Raw genomic sequence first — 17,814 nt, 5'->3', positions numbered from 1 at the left:
CAAGTCAGCAAGCATACCCTGCAATGTGGGTTTGACACCCTAAAGGCATCTTGCAGGGCAGCAGTCACAGGTTCTGTACTTAGAAGGCATGCCTGGCTTAAGGAGCAGACCCTGCCAGACCATGTCAAATCAAAATTATTGGATGCTCCTCTGAACAAGGACAATCTGTTTGGCACCAAAGCAGAAGAGGTTTTAAAAAAGATGGAAGAAAAGGCTAAGTCTATGCAGACAGTCAAAGATTTTTTTGCAAGTGCAGCCTCCAAGATTTAGTAGGCATTGCCTCTCAAAACATTGGTCCTTTCCAGCACCCTCAAGGGCATCTCAAACTAGACCCCAGGGGAAACAGACCCCCCCCCAGATTACAGTCTCAGGGTATGCAGAGATCTAAGCAATGGAGTTCCCCCATTTCTAAAGCAGGGAGTGCGAAGCCACCCCCTTACGGAAAGAATTCACAATAACTTCTCAACTCCACCCCTCACTTCTGCCCAATTGTTTGTGCCCCTAGGAGGAAAACTTGCCCATGATGCAAAAAACTGGACATCCATCACCAACGATTGATGAATCCTCAACGTAGTATCCCAGGGGTACAGATTTTATTTCCACACACTGCCAACTCCTAAAGGGTTTCCAGATCTTCCCCCAAACCAGTGGGCAGAGGCACAAAACTAAGTTCAGTCCCTACTGTCCATAAGGGCAATTCAGCCTGTTCCTGCAGAACAGATAGTCCAAGGGTTTTATTCTAGACTTTTCCTGGTACCCCTGGCAGGATAACCCAAGTGTGGTGACTGCAACAGTGAATACACTTGAACATCTACATTTATGTTAAGTGTACACAACTGCCAACATATTGGCCGACAGATTCAGTGTGAACTTTACCCCCCTTTCACCCCCCAAAGGGCCTATCACAATACCTGAGGAATGCCATGTCCCTATTATCACAGCTGCACAGGTAAAAAACGCACTTTCCAAAGCCAAGAATACAGATTCCATGGGACCTGATAATATCCCTGGCTGTGTTCTACATGTACTACAAAGTGAACTGGCACCACACCTGAGTACTCTGTTCAATCACAGCCTCATTTCAGACTTAGTTCCTACCGAATGGTGCACTGCTACGGTCATCCCACTCCACAAAGGGGGAGTGACTACAGACTCTGGGATCTACTGCCCTATAAGTCTGACGAATCTGATATGTAAGGCTATGGAGCCCATCATCACGGACCTTATAAATAAGGACATAGGGAATCTCCAAACTCTAGACCCCATGCAGTTTGGGTTTGTGAAAGGTAGATCAAGCCTGCTCAACCTGATCGACCTCTTCGAGTCTGTCACCAGAGCTGTGAATGAGGGCAAGGTAGTTCACACAGCCTAACTAGTTCTTGCCAGGGCCTTTGACACCATCCCTTACTCAGGAATCATAGAGAGACTCACTAAACTAGGCATAAAACCTCTATGTCATAAGATGGGTTGCCAACTGGCTCACTGATAGAATCCATACTGTGAAAACAGCAGACTCCAAATCTGACTACCAACCAGTTACAAGTGGTGTCTCACAGGAATCGGTCCTAGGTCCTCTCCGGTTTGGCATCTACTTCTCTGAAGTTCAAGCCAACACAAAGGGACTCTGGCTGACCAAGTTCGCAGATGATTGCAAACTGGGAGCCATTATTGATTCTCCAGCTGATGTAGACATTCTACTAAAAGGCCTCACTGACACCAATGACTGGTGCCAGAACCATGGCCTTAAGCTCAATGCGAAAAAGTGCATTGTCATTCCCTTTTGGAAAAATTCAGTGCCCATGAACTACCACATAGGCGGTAGTCCACTAAACACTGAAGGTATGATAAGAAACCTGGGGGCACAGGTTGACAGCAACCTCTCCTTCGATAACCACATTGCCACTGTAGTCAGAAAGTCCTTCTATGTGGCACATTTCATTACAAAAGGTTTCTCATCCAGGAAGAAAGCAGTCATAATCCCCTCTCTACTCGTCCCTCATTAGACCTATTATAGAATACAATGCCCCATTTGGTATGTACCTTACTAGACGCCTACAACAACTGGAAAGGCCACAAAAATACCTCACTAAGAGTATCTTAGATCTTAGACACATGCTCTATATGGACAGACTCAAAAAATTCCAGCTGTACTCTGTCTTTTATCACCTACTTAGAGGTGATCTCTGCTTGATCTACAAAGCCATGTCTGACCCAGAGTTGCTCGATATGCCACACCTAAAGAAATCCCAATTCCTGCATGCCACACGCTCCAGGGACCTAAACCTCATTACCACAATAAACAGAATATGCTAGAGGGACATGTTCCTAACCCAGAGACTTCCCATCCTCTGGAAAAAACTTTCCATTCACATCAATCAGAGCACTTCACTGGCCCTCTTTAAGAGAAGTCTTGACGAGTGGATGGGCAGTAGGAAGTTCACCTCGGGGATCACTTCAGTGGCCTTGCTTGACAGGGGCACTGGGAGCTAACTTTGGGTGGCATGATGCCAGGGAATCTTTTTGGGCTAGGCTTATATAGGCTCTAGAGCCGTTAGCCTAGTACACACCTATGAACCTATGATCTGAAGTAGGAGATTCATTTGTCTGCAACCTGTGGGTTATGGATCCGATATCGGATCCGAACCGGCATGGTTTTCCAGCTATGGATCCGAGCTCTCAGCTCCTCCCCTCACCCATAATGCCCTGCTCTCCCTACATGACCTCAGATCTAGTTTGCCGCGCTGGTGACCAGACTGGATTTTTAGAGCTCTTCAGCTAAGTGTTTATTGTTATATTTACAGCATTTAAATCTAAAATTTTTAGTCAGTTTTGTGTGGAAGTGTTAGGTTCCCTATCTCTTAAGTTTAAAATTTAAAGTTTTTTGATAACTTTATAACTTTTATTTATCCCTCCCCTCGCTGGTGCGTAGTGTGTGTTTGGGCCTGTGTTTTTTTTCTTGTGGCTAGTTAACACTTTTATTTATTTAAAAAAAAAAAAAAAAAAAAAAAAACCTTAGTATGTCTGAAGCCCCTAAGGCTTTCTTTTCGAAGTGCTCCGAGTGTGACCATAAGCTTTCTCCTGCTGATGGCCACACTCAGTGCGTTCGATGCCTTGGGGTTGAACACCTCACTTCTGGATGTTCCATTTGTGCAGGGTTCAACCCCAGGGCATTGAAGGAGCGGAGGTCAAAGCTGGTCCTGGCGGGACTTCTGCCCCCGGACACGGCTTCGGCTACCGCTCCTTCAGGGGGTACCGTGTCTTCGGTTCCCTCCTCTCCTGCTCCCCCTCCTCCACCTGGGACTCAACCTCCCTCTAGTGGTTTGGAGGAGAGGGAAGCAAGAAAAAAGGACCGGAGAGAGAAGCACCACAAGCGGCGGGCCGAGACCTCTGTTTCGGCCCCGCCTGCCAAGCAGGCTTCTCCTCCGGCCTCCTTGTCTACCAGTTCTCCCCCTCCTCGGCTTTGGTCTCTGGCCTGCTTCTCACCGGGACCTGAGGAGGAGGAGACCCGATCTCCGTCGAGGCTATTGAGGAGGCACTCAAGGCCTACCTCGGTAGCCTCGTCGAGATCTACATATAGTTTATCTGACGCTGATCTGGACCGGATGATGAGAAGGTTCATCCAGGCCCAGATGCAGATGGGAGTGCTCCTGCCTCCCCCCCCCCTCTGGGGGGGAGCTCGACCCCTTTTTTCAAACCTATAGCTCCCTCTCCCACCCGCCTCCCGGTTCGGAGCGATTGGAGCCGAGCAGCTTCGGAGCCGGGGGTGGGTCGGCGCCGATAGTACTGGGTACTTCGGATCCGACCCTGCCCTCGAGTGCTTCGGATCTGACCTCTCGGAGCCTGGATCTGAGCTTCGGATCCAGGGGGATTAGTGCTCCTTCTACGCCGTCTGTGTTGGAGCGCACTGCCCCCTCGGATCCGAGTGCCTCGGGGCCGGCTCCGATCCACTCTTCGGATCCGAGGGGGAGCCGATTATCGGATCCTTTGGTCGAGGTCGGCTCCCCCTCGGCTGTTGATGTAGTGGAGAGGGCCCTGTTGAGGGTTTCCGGACCCCCGGCACTTGCTTCGGCTCCTTCCCGCGCTCCATCTGCACTGGGTCAGGCTTCCACCATCCGACCACTGGGACAGCCCGCTCCATTGCCCCAAGTTGTTCCATTGGAACAGGACACCGCTTGCGAGGGTTCCTCGGACAGCCCCCCTGAGGATGCACCTCGCAAGCATACGTGTAAAAGGAGGCACATAGACTCCCCCGAGTCTCTCACAGAAGACACGGATTTGGAGGAAGGGGAAGGCTCCCCAAGATCACCCCCCGAGGATGTCTCCTTTGGAGACATCATGGAAATGCTTCGCATAAGGGGGGGGGTCTGCCCCCAAGTCTTCCTCGGACGAGTCCGTGTTCTTGGAGGCATTTGAAGCGGGCCCATCTACCTCTTGGGTGTCCCCTCCTGCCAACCCCCTGGTTGACCTAATTACCACCAGGGCGTGGAAGGAACCGGACACCGTGGAGCCAATCCCCAAAAGGCCAGACTGCATCCTTAGTCCACCGGCAGACCGTGCCCACTGGAGCAAGGGGCCTCCGGTAGATGCCATGTTGACGGCTGCAGCCACCAAGAGTGAACTTGCCCAGGAGAGTCCCTCAGTCCATCCTCTGAGCAAGGAGTCTCTGATGATGGACCGCTTGGGGAAGCGAATGTTTAGTTCAGCGACCTTCTCAGTGAGGGCGCTCAACTACTTGGCACATGTGATCAGGATGCAGAGCGATCTTATCAAGGAATACGCTGCATCCCCCCCAGAGTCCATGTCGGAGGAGGACAAACTGTTGCACTCCACCCGTATGGCCACTCTCAGGTCCGTGACTAATTCCTCTATGCGGTTACTGTCCCATGCTACGGAGGGAGCCGCTAGAGCCGCAGGGGTAGGCCTCGTTACTAGACGACAGGCCTGGCTCTGCCATTGCGATTTCACGGAGCCCTTCAAGGCATCATTCGCAAACGCCCCCTTCGATGGTTCTGCCCTTTTTGGCAAAACTGTTCGCGATACTTTGACCCAGAGCGAGAAGGACGGGAAGACGCTGTCTGCCGTCGGAATCCGCTTCTCTGTGCCCCAGAGGTCCTATTCTAGGAACCAAAAGTCCAAAAGAAGATGTGGTTCCGGAAGTCGCAGCAGTCCCAACCTGCTCCGGACAACCAGTCCTTCCGTGGCAGAGGAGGACAGGGAGGACGCCGCCCCAGGGGCAGAGGGGCTCCCAGGAACTTCGGGTCCAGAGAACCTTTCTCTGAACGGCCCGCAGCAGCCCTGAAGGGTTGCCCGGCTGCTCCACTCTGGAGGCAGTCGGGGGGCGTTTCTCAGAGCACCTAGCGGCATGGGAGTCCATAACATCAGACCGCTGGGTCCTCCGCATCATATCCAGAGGATACCTCATTCCATTTCATCACATCCCAAAATTAAAGTCCCTCCCCGACGTTCCACCTGGTCAGTGGGAGGCCGCTTTGGCAGAAATTGGCCATCTGCTGAAGAAAAGAGCCATCCAGCCCGTCCCCCCAGACCAGATCGGATCAGGGTTCTACTCCAGGTTCTTTTTAGTGCCAAAAGACGGGGACCTAAGACCAATATTAGACCTGTCACTCTTAAACCTGGCAGTTCCCAAGGAGAAGTTCCGAATGGTTACCTTGCAGTCCATTCTCCCCCTTCTGGGAGAAAATCACTGGATGTGCTCTATAGACCTCAAGGATGCGTACTACCACATTCTAATGGGCAGACGCTCCAGGAGGTTTCTTCGCTTCCGGCTGGGAGCCAGTCACTACCAATTCAGGGTCCTTCCCTTTGGTCTCACTACAGCCCCCAGAGTGTTCACCAAAGTATTAGCAGTGGTAGCGGCCCACCTGAGGCTTCAGGGGGTACAGGTCTTCCCATACCTGGACGACTGGCTCCTTGCCGCCCCAACAAGGCATCTACTATTATTGGCGCGAGACTCCTTTCTCCATCTAGCCTGGGCATCACAATAAATGCAGAAAAATCCAACCTAGCCCCTACGCAATTCATAGATTTTATAGGTGCCAGGTTAGACACGAGACAGTTAAGAGTCTTCCTCACTGTGGACAGAGTTCAGAATCTACGGCTCCAGGTGCGGGCCATCCTCCACTCCAACTCAGTTCCGGCGGAATTGGTCCTGAGGGCTCTAGGGTCCATGGCAGCAGCGATAGCTCTTCTACCTCTCGCCAGGCTCAATATGCGGGTCCTTCAATGGACACTCCTAGTTCAGTGGTCTTATCTTGCTCTTCCTATGCATCATCCCATTGCGATCAGCAAGGCTTGCAAGCGGTCCCTCTTGTGGTGGCTCCACTCACAGGATCTCCACGGAGGCCACCCCTTTTGTGCTTCTCCCCCTCTCGCCACGGTGACCACGGACGCCTCCCACCTCGGGTGGGGGGGGCATTTTGCAGGCCGGACGGTCCAAGGCACGTGGAATGATTCAGAGACCTTACTGCATATCAATGTTCTAGAGATGAGAGCAGTGCTCTTAGCGTTGCAAGCACTACAGGCCTTTCTTCCCTTGGGAACTATTGCGATTCAGTCGGACAACATGTCTGTCGTCTGGTACATCAACAAACAGGGGGGAACCAGGTCTTACCCTCTTTGTCGAGAAGCCATGAGAGTGTGGGAATGGGCAATCTCCACCAACCGCTTTCTCATCAACGCATATTCCGGTCGGTCCAACATCCTTGTGGACAAGCTCAGTCGCATCATTCTCTCCCTTACGAGTGGTCTCTCAATGCTCAAGTAGCGAACGCATCTTCGCACGGTGGGGAACACCTTGTTGCGATCTTTTGCATCTCCCTCAAACACCAAGTGCAACAGTTTTTCGCTCTAATCCCTCCTCCGGAGATACCCCAAGAGACGCTCTGGTGCATGCTTGGCCCCGGTCTTCTTTACGCTTACCCTCCTTTGCCTCTGATGCTCCAAGTTCTTCAGAAAGCCTCTCGGTTGGGGTGCAGAATGATTCTCATTGCCCCATTCTGGCCTCGACAGATCTGGTTCCCTTTCCTAAGGTCTCACTCAGTGAATCCACCTTGGATTCTAGATCCCATTCCGGATCTGATATCTCACCCGTCCCATCTATCAACCCCGAATCTGGACAACCTGAAGCTAACTGCTTGGCTGCTCCAGTTCCACTCTTAATCAGAACTCCCGGTATTTCATCTCCCATTAAGGCCATCCTGGTAGCGGCTCATAAACCATCTACCAGGAAAGTTTACCGCAGCAAGTGGAAACGGTTCTCCATTTGGGCGGAGCGGCAAGGTCTAGATCCCTTCACAGTTCCCCTTCCTCTGGTGCTTGACTTCCTAACCACTCTTTTTAATGATGGTGCCAGCAGTTCCACGGTCAAAGTACAACTTGCGGCAATTTCTCATTATCATATTGGTCATGACTCCGGTCCACTGATGTCTGCCAAATTGTGTAAAATCTTCCTAAAAGGTACTTTTCTTCTTAGACCCCCTGTAAAGCAAGTGGTTCCTCCATGGGACCTTTCTTTGGTTCTTCAGGCCTTGACCGCTCCCCCCTTCGAACCTGCGGCCACGGTAGATCTAAAATTTTTATCTTTCAAGACGGCCTTTTAGTAGCCATTACTTGACCAAGAGAGTTTCGGAACTTCAAGCCTTATCCATCAAACCTCCTTACTTGGTCTTTCATCCGGACCGTGTATACCTCAGGACCAACCCGTCCTTTCTTCCTAAGGTAGCTTCAGAAGCAAATATTAATCAATCCATTAACCTCCCTGTTTTCTTTCCTAAATATCAAAACAAAGGTGAATACAAGCTACATTCCTTAGATGTTCACAGGCAACTTCGATTTTATCTGAACAGGACAGCTGGTCATAGGCAATCCGACCAGTTGTTTATTTCCTTTGCTAAATTCAATTTGGGTAAACCAATTTCCAAAGTCTCCTTATCACGCTGGATTTCACAGTGCATCTTATTGGCTTATCAAGCTTCTGGGAGGCCCGCACCGGAGGAGTACATGCCCATTCAACCCGGTCAGTTTCTACCTCAGCGGCCTTTAAAGCTAGGATTCCTCTGGATGATATTTGTTCAGCAGCCACTTGGGCTTCATCTCATACCTTTATTTCCCACTACAAGTTGGATATTACATCTAGAGGTAGAGCATCCTTTGGCTCCGGTGCTCGGAATATCCTTCCATGACGGCCGCCCAAGATTCAGGTAGCTGGGGACTCTGTCCCACAGGTTGCAGACAAATGAATCTCCTACTTCAGATTTAGAAGTTATGTACTTACCATAACGTTCCATCTGAGTAGGTGTATTCATTTGTCTGCAACCATCCCGCCCTCCTATCCCCCTGGCCTTGTCAGTTTCCTGCATATTATGTGTTACCCTTTTTAGGGTATTTTGATTTATGGCAAACTCGATCTGAGGTCATGTAGGGAGAGCAGGGCATTATGGGTGAGGGGAGGAGCTGAGAGCTCGGATCCATAGCTGGAAAACCATGCCGGTTCGGATCCGATATCGGATCCATAACCCACAGGTTGCAGACAAATGAATACACCTACTCAGATGGAACGTTATGGTAAGTACATAACTTCTAATTTCTTTCTGTTACTGATTTTTCCTTTATGTAATTTGAGCACCTGTCTAATATTATCTTGGGTCAGTGGTGTAAGTCATGTTTTTATTGTCTTTATGGCCCAGGAACTTGCCTAATATCCCCTTGAATAAATGTAATACATGTTGTACACATGCCTAGTCCACCCTTTCCCAGTTCAGTTTTTGAATGGCCTAGTTAATATACAGTATAACTCAACCTATATTTTCCTGTAGCCAAAGAGGTATTAGTAAAAAGTAGCTATAGTTGAAGAGACACTTTTTATGAATTTACCTTCTTTCTACCTATTTCCAATATTGGTCTTCTTATTTAAAAGATATTAGCATATTCTTCCAGGGTTGATATTCCATAGCTTCATATTAACAATGACAATTGGGTTTCAAGACTGAGTTACATCTGGTCACAGTTTTCCAATTAGATAATGCATAACTAAGACAGTCAAGAAATTAATTCACATGCACCACAATTTAATTTGTTATGCATGTAAATATATGTTACAATTTTATGCCTGTACTTAAGCTCTGTCTGGCTTTATCAATAGAAAAAAAAACATATTATCACATATATATAAAACATTAATTTCTGTATCATATTTGGTGCTCCGGTTTCCTCCCACATCCCAAAGACATGTTGTAGGTGGATTGGACACACTAAATTGGCCCTAGGTGTGAGTGTGTGCATGTGCCTTCTGTGGAAGGTTGGGTGCCGGGCTGGCAACTCGACACCGTAAAACTCCACTGCCAATCATGAGCGGACAGTGATCCACTGTGGCGACCCCTAACCGGGTAAAGCCGAAAGAAGAAGAAGAAGATGATTCATTGAACATTCCTAGGAAAACTAAGTGAATAACTTCAAACAAAGGAAGCCAATCTGGTGGGCCCCTGCCATAAACAAACTTTAAAACAAAAGGAAGAAACTGTTGCAGAAAAGAGGAAAATCCCAGGATGCAAAAAACCTCCCTTACCAGCCTCACTAAGAAGCTGAGATCCCTCATAAAATCCTCCAAAGCTAGTTATGAAAATAAAATTGCCAAAGATTCCAAAGACAACTGCAAGGCATTCTATAACTGTCAAGAATCTAAATGGCAATGCTCTGATCTGCTCTGAGCTACAGCAGAATGGCATTAAATATACTGATCCCAAGGATATTGTCAGTATCCTGGCAGTTCGATTCATTGCCAACTTCACCCCCCTCTCACCCCCTAAACGGCCCATCTCAATACCAGAATATTGCCAAATTCCAGTAATAACTGCCATACAGATAAAAAACACACTCTCCAAAGCTAAGAATACAACATCCATGGGACCAGTTGACAATCCCGGGCTGTGTAGTACATGAACTGCAAAATGAAATGGCACATCACCTAAGTGTCATGTTTAATCATACCCTCACTTCAGACTTTGTGCCCACTGAGTGGCGCAGAGCTACAGTTATCCCACTCCACAAGGGGGAATCCACCTTGGATCCTGGGAAGTACCACCCCATCAGTCTGACGAGCCTGGTCTGCAAGGCCATGGAACGTATTGTCATGGAACTTATAAACAAAGACATTGGCAACCTTCAAATACTGGACCCCACCCAGTTTGGGTTCATGAAGGGCCGATCTTGTCTCCTGAACCTGATTGACTCTTCGAATCAGTCTCCAGAGCCATGGACAACGGTAAGGCAGTCCACACAGCCTATCTGGACCTCGCCAAGACCTTTGACACCATTCCCCACTCTGGAATCATAGATAAACTTAAGCTGGGCATTAATCGCTGCGTTACTCGATGGGTTGCCAACTGGCTTACTGACAAAACCCACATTGCAAAAGTAGCTGACTCCAAATCCAGCTCCAGACAAGTGACAAGTGGAGTACCTCAGGCTTAATTCCTGGGACCGGTCTTGTTTGGCATCTACTTCTGTGAAGTACAGGCCAATATTAAGGGACTCTGGCTAACAAAAGTTCGCAGATGACTGCAAACTGGGAGCCATTATTGAATCCCCAAATGATGTGGCTACTCTACAAAAGGGCCTTACAGAAACAGATGCTTGTTGCCAGAGCCATGGGCTCAAGCTCAATGCCAAGAAATGTATTGTTATCTCCTTTGGGAAGAAACATGTACCCGTGAATTACCACATAGGTGGCAGTACACTAAACACCGAAAGTGTGATGAGACTTAGGGACACAGGTGGACAGTGGTCTCACCTTCAATAACCACATCACCACAACAGTCAGGAAATCCTTCTGTGTGGCACACCTCATCACTAAGGGCTTTTCATCCAGAAAAAAGGAGGTCATTGTCCCACTGTACTCATCCCTGATTAGGCTCATTATAGAAAAAACGCCCCATTTGGTATGTACCTCTCAAGACATCTTCAACAACTGGAAAGGCCGCAGAAATACCTCACTTATAGAATCACAGGCCTAAAGCAGATGCCCTTTGCTGACCGCCTTAAAAAAACTCCAGCTATACACTGTGGCATGTCATCTACTTAGAGGCGATCTCTGCTTAACATACAAGGCCATGTCAAACCCAGAACTGTTGGACTTGCTGCACTTAAAGAAATCCCAAGGGGTCTAAACCTTATCATCACAATAAACAAAACATGCTGGAGGGATAGGTTCCTGATCCAGAGACTCCCCAGACTCTGGAATAGGGTGGCCTAATGGTTAAGGTGTTTGCCTTAGAAACACAAGGTGCAGGGCTGGAGTCTCACAAGGGCAAATTGGCTAGGCTTACAATGGTTTGCAAAGGCAGTTAGCCTAGTACCAACCTATGAACCTATGAATAGACTGCCCATACATGTCAAGCAGAGCACCTCTTTTAGCCCTCTTCAAAAGGAACCTTGACGACTGGATGGGAGAAAGGAAATTCACCCCGGGAGATCACGTCAGTCACCCTGCTAGACAGGTATCCAGGGAAGTAAATAGTGTGGGATAAAATAGCCAGGGAATTGTTATGGCTAAGCTTGTATAGGCCCTAGGGCTGATAGCCTAGTACCAACCTATGAACTGCAGTTTTAGCAGCAATACTTGTTATCCAATTGTAGGAATTAAAGTTTACATTGCAAACCCTTTTGTACAGTATATCCATTAACCTTATCATAATGTTTGGCATTCATTATTTACCACTGAGGTTACTCATTTTGAATTGTAGTAACTCCACCTTATTGGCATTGTAGCTGTGATAGTTCTGACCCAATGTTTTGATAGTGGACGTGCGCTCAAATTTTTTTACTGTGGTCTCAGACTGTTAACTTATTAATAAAATATGGAAAATTATCTACCAGTTTGTCTTTACTACTTGCTATGAGATTTGCTTTGTGAATTCCCAAGAACATTATACTTTAATATTGGCAGCCAATGCAGCAAAATCTATTTTATTCTGGTAGTAATCTTTCTCTTTGCCTAGGTTTCTATTGCAGGAATTTTTGCGCTTGTATAAACTTTCAAAGTTCTGTAGCCATGTTGTTGTGCTTTCAGTAATAAAACCAGTCCATGCAAACATTTCTCAGTTTTTAGATGTGGTTTATTTTGTGGGGACTTGCTTTCTTGTATCAAAAGATAGAAAGTAACTGTGTCGAAGTCCAGTCCATTCACATTTGCCTTTGCAGAGTTCAGGTTACAGTTAAAGTATTATTTCAAACAATTTTTTTTAAACAAGCAGTACTTAAAGCCAGTGTAATATAGGGAAATATTGCCAGCCCAGCTATCTGGAATTTTGTAAATAATTCTATGTCATTTATGAATATCAATATGATTTATACAGAACTGTATGTTATATACTTAGCTAAAATATAACCACAGCATGCCCTGCTGACTTATAACATAAAGTAAGTTGAAAATAGATTGTTTTACAATTGTGCTGTAAAAGTTCTCCCTCAGTTTCAGTGTAGCAGACACAATGTCTAGAGCTAGATGTTTTTGTATTGTATTGAAAGAGAAGTAATTACTAGGTTTAAAATGTAAAACGTGTTTTATTGTTTTACAACTTCCAAGATCTGCAAACATCTGAGAGATATGTATTTTTAACACAGAGATGATAAATTCTGTTAGTTTCTGTTTTAGCTTGGGAAATTAATTCAGGTGACAAAAAGTGATGTCATTCAAACTAACCCAGCAGTAATATTTGATATTAATTTAAGAACTCTCTCAGAGAGAGACTGGGCATTTTGTATTGGCCATAGTAAGAACGTCCACTCATCATCATCTGCACTTGCCTTGCTGTAAGTAAGATTTAGGGCACACTATCTCTCTGATATAGACAGGAATATAGTAAAGGTTAGTTTAGATGTTTTCTGTATTTATTTGAGACTGTCCTGCAATGATGTTTTAAAATATTTCCTGTAATTGTGAACTCTGAAGTTTCTGTGTTGATTGACTGTTAATTATTTATTATTAAATATATTTAAACCTATGTACTGAAAACTATAGTAGAACCAAACCACAGCCAGTATGTTAAAGCAAAGGATGAGAGAACATATTTATGATATACACAGGGGGGCAGATAATAATGCTTTGGCTAAACACGTGGCCAAATATGATAGTAAACATACATTTAGATTTATGGTTATAGAAATAGAAATAATGAAAGGAGAGGGGATGTTGCCAGTAGGACAGAAGTGGCTGAATTAGAATGGATAATCAGGATGAGAGCTACAGTAGGGAAGCGGCTCAATGATAAAGCTTCCATAAAGCCAGTTTTACAGGCAAGGAACTTAGTAAGATGACAACTTGTATCTGTTTTTAAATTTTAATTGCGTTGTTAATGGTTTTAACTGACTGTTAATTATACAGTAGTTTATATTGGTTGGAATATATTTTAAATACTAAACTAAAGAGATGTTGTGTTTTCTGATGAAGTGGCAAAATGTGTCGCAAAAGCGCTCACCATTAAAAGTTTTTTGGATACTGGCTGTGGTTTGGTTCTACTATATTTTTCAGTACATTGGCTTTTATCATTTGGTGGAACCATTTGCCTGCACCACAGTCTGTTTCTTCTTTGTTACTATTGTTTTTGGTCTGTGGTGTATGGACATGACTGAAGGCACTATGCAAGTACCTGAATTGGATTATGTACCAGAGCCGAATGGCGGTCGGAGGGCATGGTCTAGGAGACTACAGCCACTGTTAGAATCTAATGTCAATCTCTTATTGGAAACAGGAATTGTGAACTTGGAACAAACACAAGAAGTAAGTCAATTATGCTGCCTTATTGTTAAGAAGAGAAATGTTTAAGCTATAAAATGATTTGCGTAAACTGAAAAGACGGCAAGTACAAAGGTATAATTTTGAGGCATGCCTAAAGCTTCATACAGTACCCCGTGGTCTACGCATTCTAAAAATGCCCACTTATGGGGAGACATACAAGGACTTGACCAAATGGCAGCAGTTAAACGTGGACATAAGTTTTAACTACATGCGCCTTTTAATTGACTTTTTGCCAGAAGAAGAAATGCTGATGTCAAATGTCAATAAAAAGCAGATTTGTATGACTACTTTCCAGCGGCTATTGTTAACTCTAAAGTAGATTATATTATTGAAATGATCACTCAGTACGAACAGCAGTTACTGGCAATTAAGAAGAAGAAAATCTGTAGGGATATGCATGATTTCTCTTCAGGTAGAGTGCTCTCATGGCCGAAGAATAACATAACTGTAGAAAATTCCAATTTGCCTGAGAACAATGTTGTCATTTTAACAAGTGACACTGTTGCCGGTTTAAGAACTGAAAGCATAAAAGCAGTAACATAATCAGGAAGTCCCAGTGATGTCATCAACTGTGACCAACATCAGCAAGGAAGTAGTGCAGACTACTGAGCCTAATGTGAGAGCATGCAGTAAGAACAACATGGTTATAACAACTTTGAACTCTTCTTCTTTTCTGCTAGCTTTGCAACCAACGAAAATAATGTTTTTAATTCGCAAATGGGCCTGCCTTACCCCATTAACAGTACATCTTTTGGGTAGCACACATACAGCAGGGGGAAAATGAAAAGGAACGCTTCTCAGGAGAATGACAGTGGGATAACTTTAAAGAAGATGTGGAGGAGGAGAAAGACAATGGGGGTAGCTTTAAAAAGATGTGGCAGCAGAGCAGCAACTATTAGTTTGGAACATTTCTACAAAAACTTTGTCAGCGGCTGAAGAGAGACTTTTAAATAGAGGTATGACATTTATACCCTCAAGCACAATGACTATTACTGAAAATATAATTGAACTTAAGACTTTTACATGCGATATTATGCTAAAATGTATGTTTAATTCTAAACAAGATGAAAAGCAGGATAATGCCGTGTTTCATAAAAAAGTTGCTTTATTCCTAAAAATAATGCCACAACAGAAACTTTTGAGAGAATGTGTCAAAAGGAAATTTATAAACTATATAATAAAAGAGTGGCTGGGAAAAAGTTTGTTAACTTGGATAGAGAAGAGAGTGAAGCACTTTACAGCATGATATGTAACTAATAATTAGTCCTTTTGACAAAGGAGGGCCAATGGTTATGGATAGAAGTTATCTTAAACAAACAATGGAAGCCATGTTAAATGATGTGAATGTATACGAAAAGATAGATGTGGGACAACTATATAAATGTATTATGAATATTACTGACACCATTTATAACTATTTACAATGGCACATTATAACACAATAGTTATTTGAATATTTTTTAGTCAAAGAACCTCTTATACCCATTATCCAGGAAACTCCAAAAATACATAAGCACCCCACACTACCACCCATGTGAGCTATAGTCGCAGGGAAGGGGTGGTGCACTGAACCCCTGTCATTATTTGTGGAAAAACATCTTAAACCTCTGTTAAGTAGAAATAGGTATGTGTTACATGACACAAAACAGTTTTTGGGAGATCTGTGCCAATTCCTGAACTCTAGGGAGAGTAAGGATAGGTATTTATTAGTGACAGTGGATGCCCAGTCCCTATTTATAGTCATACCTAATGAACAAGGAATAGACATGCTTAGACAGTATTTAATGAATGATGAACAATTGGAACCCAAGTTTATAGATTTATTATCCCTGTTGGTGGAACTAATATTAGAGGATAATATTTTCTTATTTGAGTTAAGTTAGTTTAGAGCATCTGCTAATTGTAACACCAGCAATCTTGTTTATCTGGCATACTGTATAGTATGTTCTTCATATTATATAGGCAAGACCAACAGTATGTTAAAGCAAAGGATGAGAGAACAAATTTATGATATGGGAGGCAGATAATAATGCTATGGCTAAACAGTTGGCCAAATATGATGGTACACATACATTTAGACTTATGGTTATAGAAGCAGTTAGAAATAATGGAAGGAGAGGGGAAGTTGTCAGTGGGACAGAAGTGGCTAAATTAGAATGGATAATCAGGATGAGAGCTACAATGGGGAAGGGACTGAATGATAAGGCTTCCATAAAGCCAGTTTTACAGGCAAGGAACTTAGTAAGATGACAACTTGTATCTATGTTTTAAAATGTAATTGCCTTGTTAATGGTTTTAACTGACTGTTAATTATACAGGAGTTTTTATTGGTTGGAATATATTTTAAATACTAAAGTAAAAAGATGTGTTGTCTGATGAAGCAGTAGAATTTGTCGTGAAAGTGCTCGCCATTAAAAGTTTCTTTTTTGGATACTGGCTGTGGTTTAGTTCTTACTATATTTTTCAGTACATTGGCTTTTATCGTTTGATGGAACCATTTGCCTGCACCACATTCTGTTTCTTCTTTGTTACTAATATTTAAACCTGTCTTTGTAGCTGATATTTGTGAGACATATTTAAGCTCTTAGAGTACTTGCATGTGTATTTGGTGATACTGTACAGGCCACTCCTAAATAGCCTTGCACGTCTTGGTCAGACTACCATTGGGATAATAGTACCATTACACAGTAGGAATGGACACCTTTTGTAAGGGCCTTATAGTAGCTGATAAGTAGGGGTTGGTGGCAGTGGAAGCTACCTTATACTCTAGGCAGAAGGGGGCATAGCTAGTCAACCTGTACCAGCCTTCCCCAGGTGTGTGTGTGTGTTTGTGTATAAACCAAATCTCAAAGTGTGTGTTTGTGTGTGTGTGTCAGCTACTTGGTAGGGGCACGAAGCACTGGTTGGACAGAGAGGGTGCTAGAGGTCTTGGCATGGCCCCTCAGCTGAGATCTTAACCCTGTAGCTGTGCCAGTGGGGAGTCTTATCGGGGATCTGGCGAAGGTGGGAGAAACAACCTCCAGACTGAATGTGTGCTCTTAAGGGAAATTGCACTTTACTGTGTGTGTACTTGTCAACCTCCCAGTGTGTATGTCCCCTAGCTGATGCCAGTAGTGAGGATTGAGGCTCCTTGATTACAGTACCAGTACAGGGGCATCACATATCAATTGACGGCAGTGGGCGGGATATCCACATCACATATTAATTGGTTGACAGTGGTGAGATAGCCACATCACACATTAATTAGCTTGTTGTCCTGGATATACTGAATTCCTGTAGCTTGTGTACAGTGGCCACTGAAGGTGTTTGTACTCTCAATCAGCCGCCCAGTGAACATGAGTTTCACATCACAATTGTTTTATTTTTTTTGTTAGCTTAGTTAGTCAGGGAGAGCAGGCAAGCATGTCATCAGAGGAGTATGGCAAGCTGACAAAGAGCCAGTTGGCTGAGATGTGCTAGGCTAAAGGACTGGTGCATGACAACCTGACTAAGGCAGAAATGATTGTAGCTTTGGGTACAGCTGCATCACAGACCACTGATCAGGAGGACAACCAGGCTGGCCTTGGACATGTACAACTCTCAGAAAATGGACAGCTCAACCTTTCCACAGAGGACTTAAAAATTCATGTGGTGTTAAAGAGACTTGAGCTGGAGGCCAAGCATTTGGAAATAGAAGCAGCAGAGAGACTGAGATGTCTAGAGCCTGAGGAAAATGGGAAACTGCAATGTCTAGAGGCTGAGGAGAAGGAGAGACAGAGGCAACGTGAAAAGGAGATGCTGACTCTTCACCAGAGTCATGGAGGTAGTGGGGGAGGGAGTAAGTGAACCCCAGAAGCAACAAAAGTCAGTAAATCTCTTTCACAATTTACAGAGGGGGATAATTTTGATAGTTCCATTCATAGTTTGAGAGGATATGTAAACAGTATAATGTTGACCAAGGGCTCTGGGTACTGTTCCTGACCCCCTTAATCCATGGTAAAGCTGTAATTGCTATTTCTAAA

At 44.8% G+C, this 17,814-nt stretch overlaps 1 protein-coding gene across 1 annotated transcript in view; it reads left to right on the top strand.

The window, feature by feature from the left end:
- VPS35L (VPS35 endosomal protein sorting factor like) overlaps nt 1-17,814 on the top strand; it is a gene marked incomplete in the record, with an annotated part of 3,288,436 nt that overhangs the window by 786,169 nt on the left and 2,484,453 nt on the right.

This window comes from Protopterus annectens, chromosome 12.part0 (assembly GCF_019279795.1).
Source record: "Protopterus annectens isolate FY-2018-M chromosome 12.part0, PAN1.0, whole genome shotgun sequence".
Lineage (NCBI taxonomy): Eukaryota > Metazoa > Chordata > Ceratodontiformes > Protopteridae > Protopterus > Protopterus annectens.
The sequence above is the reverse complement of the archived record's forward strand: the minus strand, read 5'-3'. Positions and strand labels throughout refer to the sequence as shown.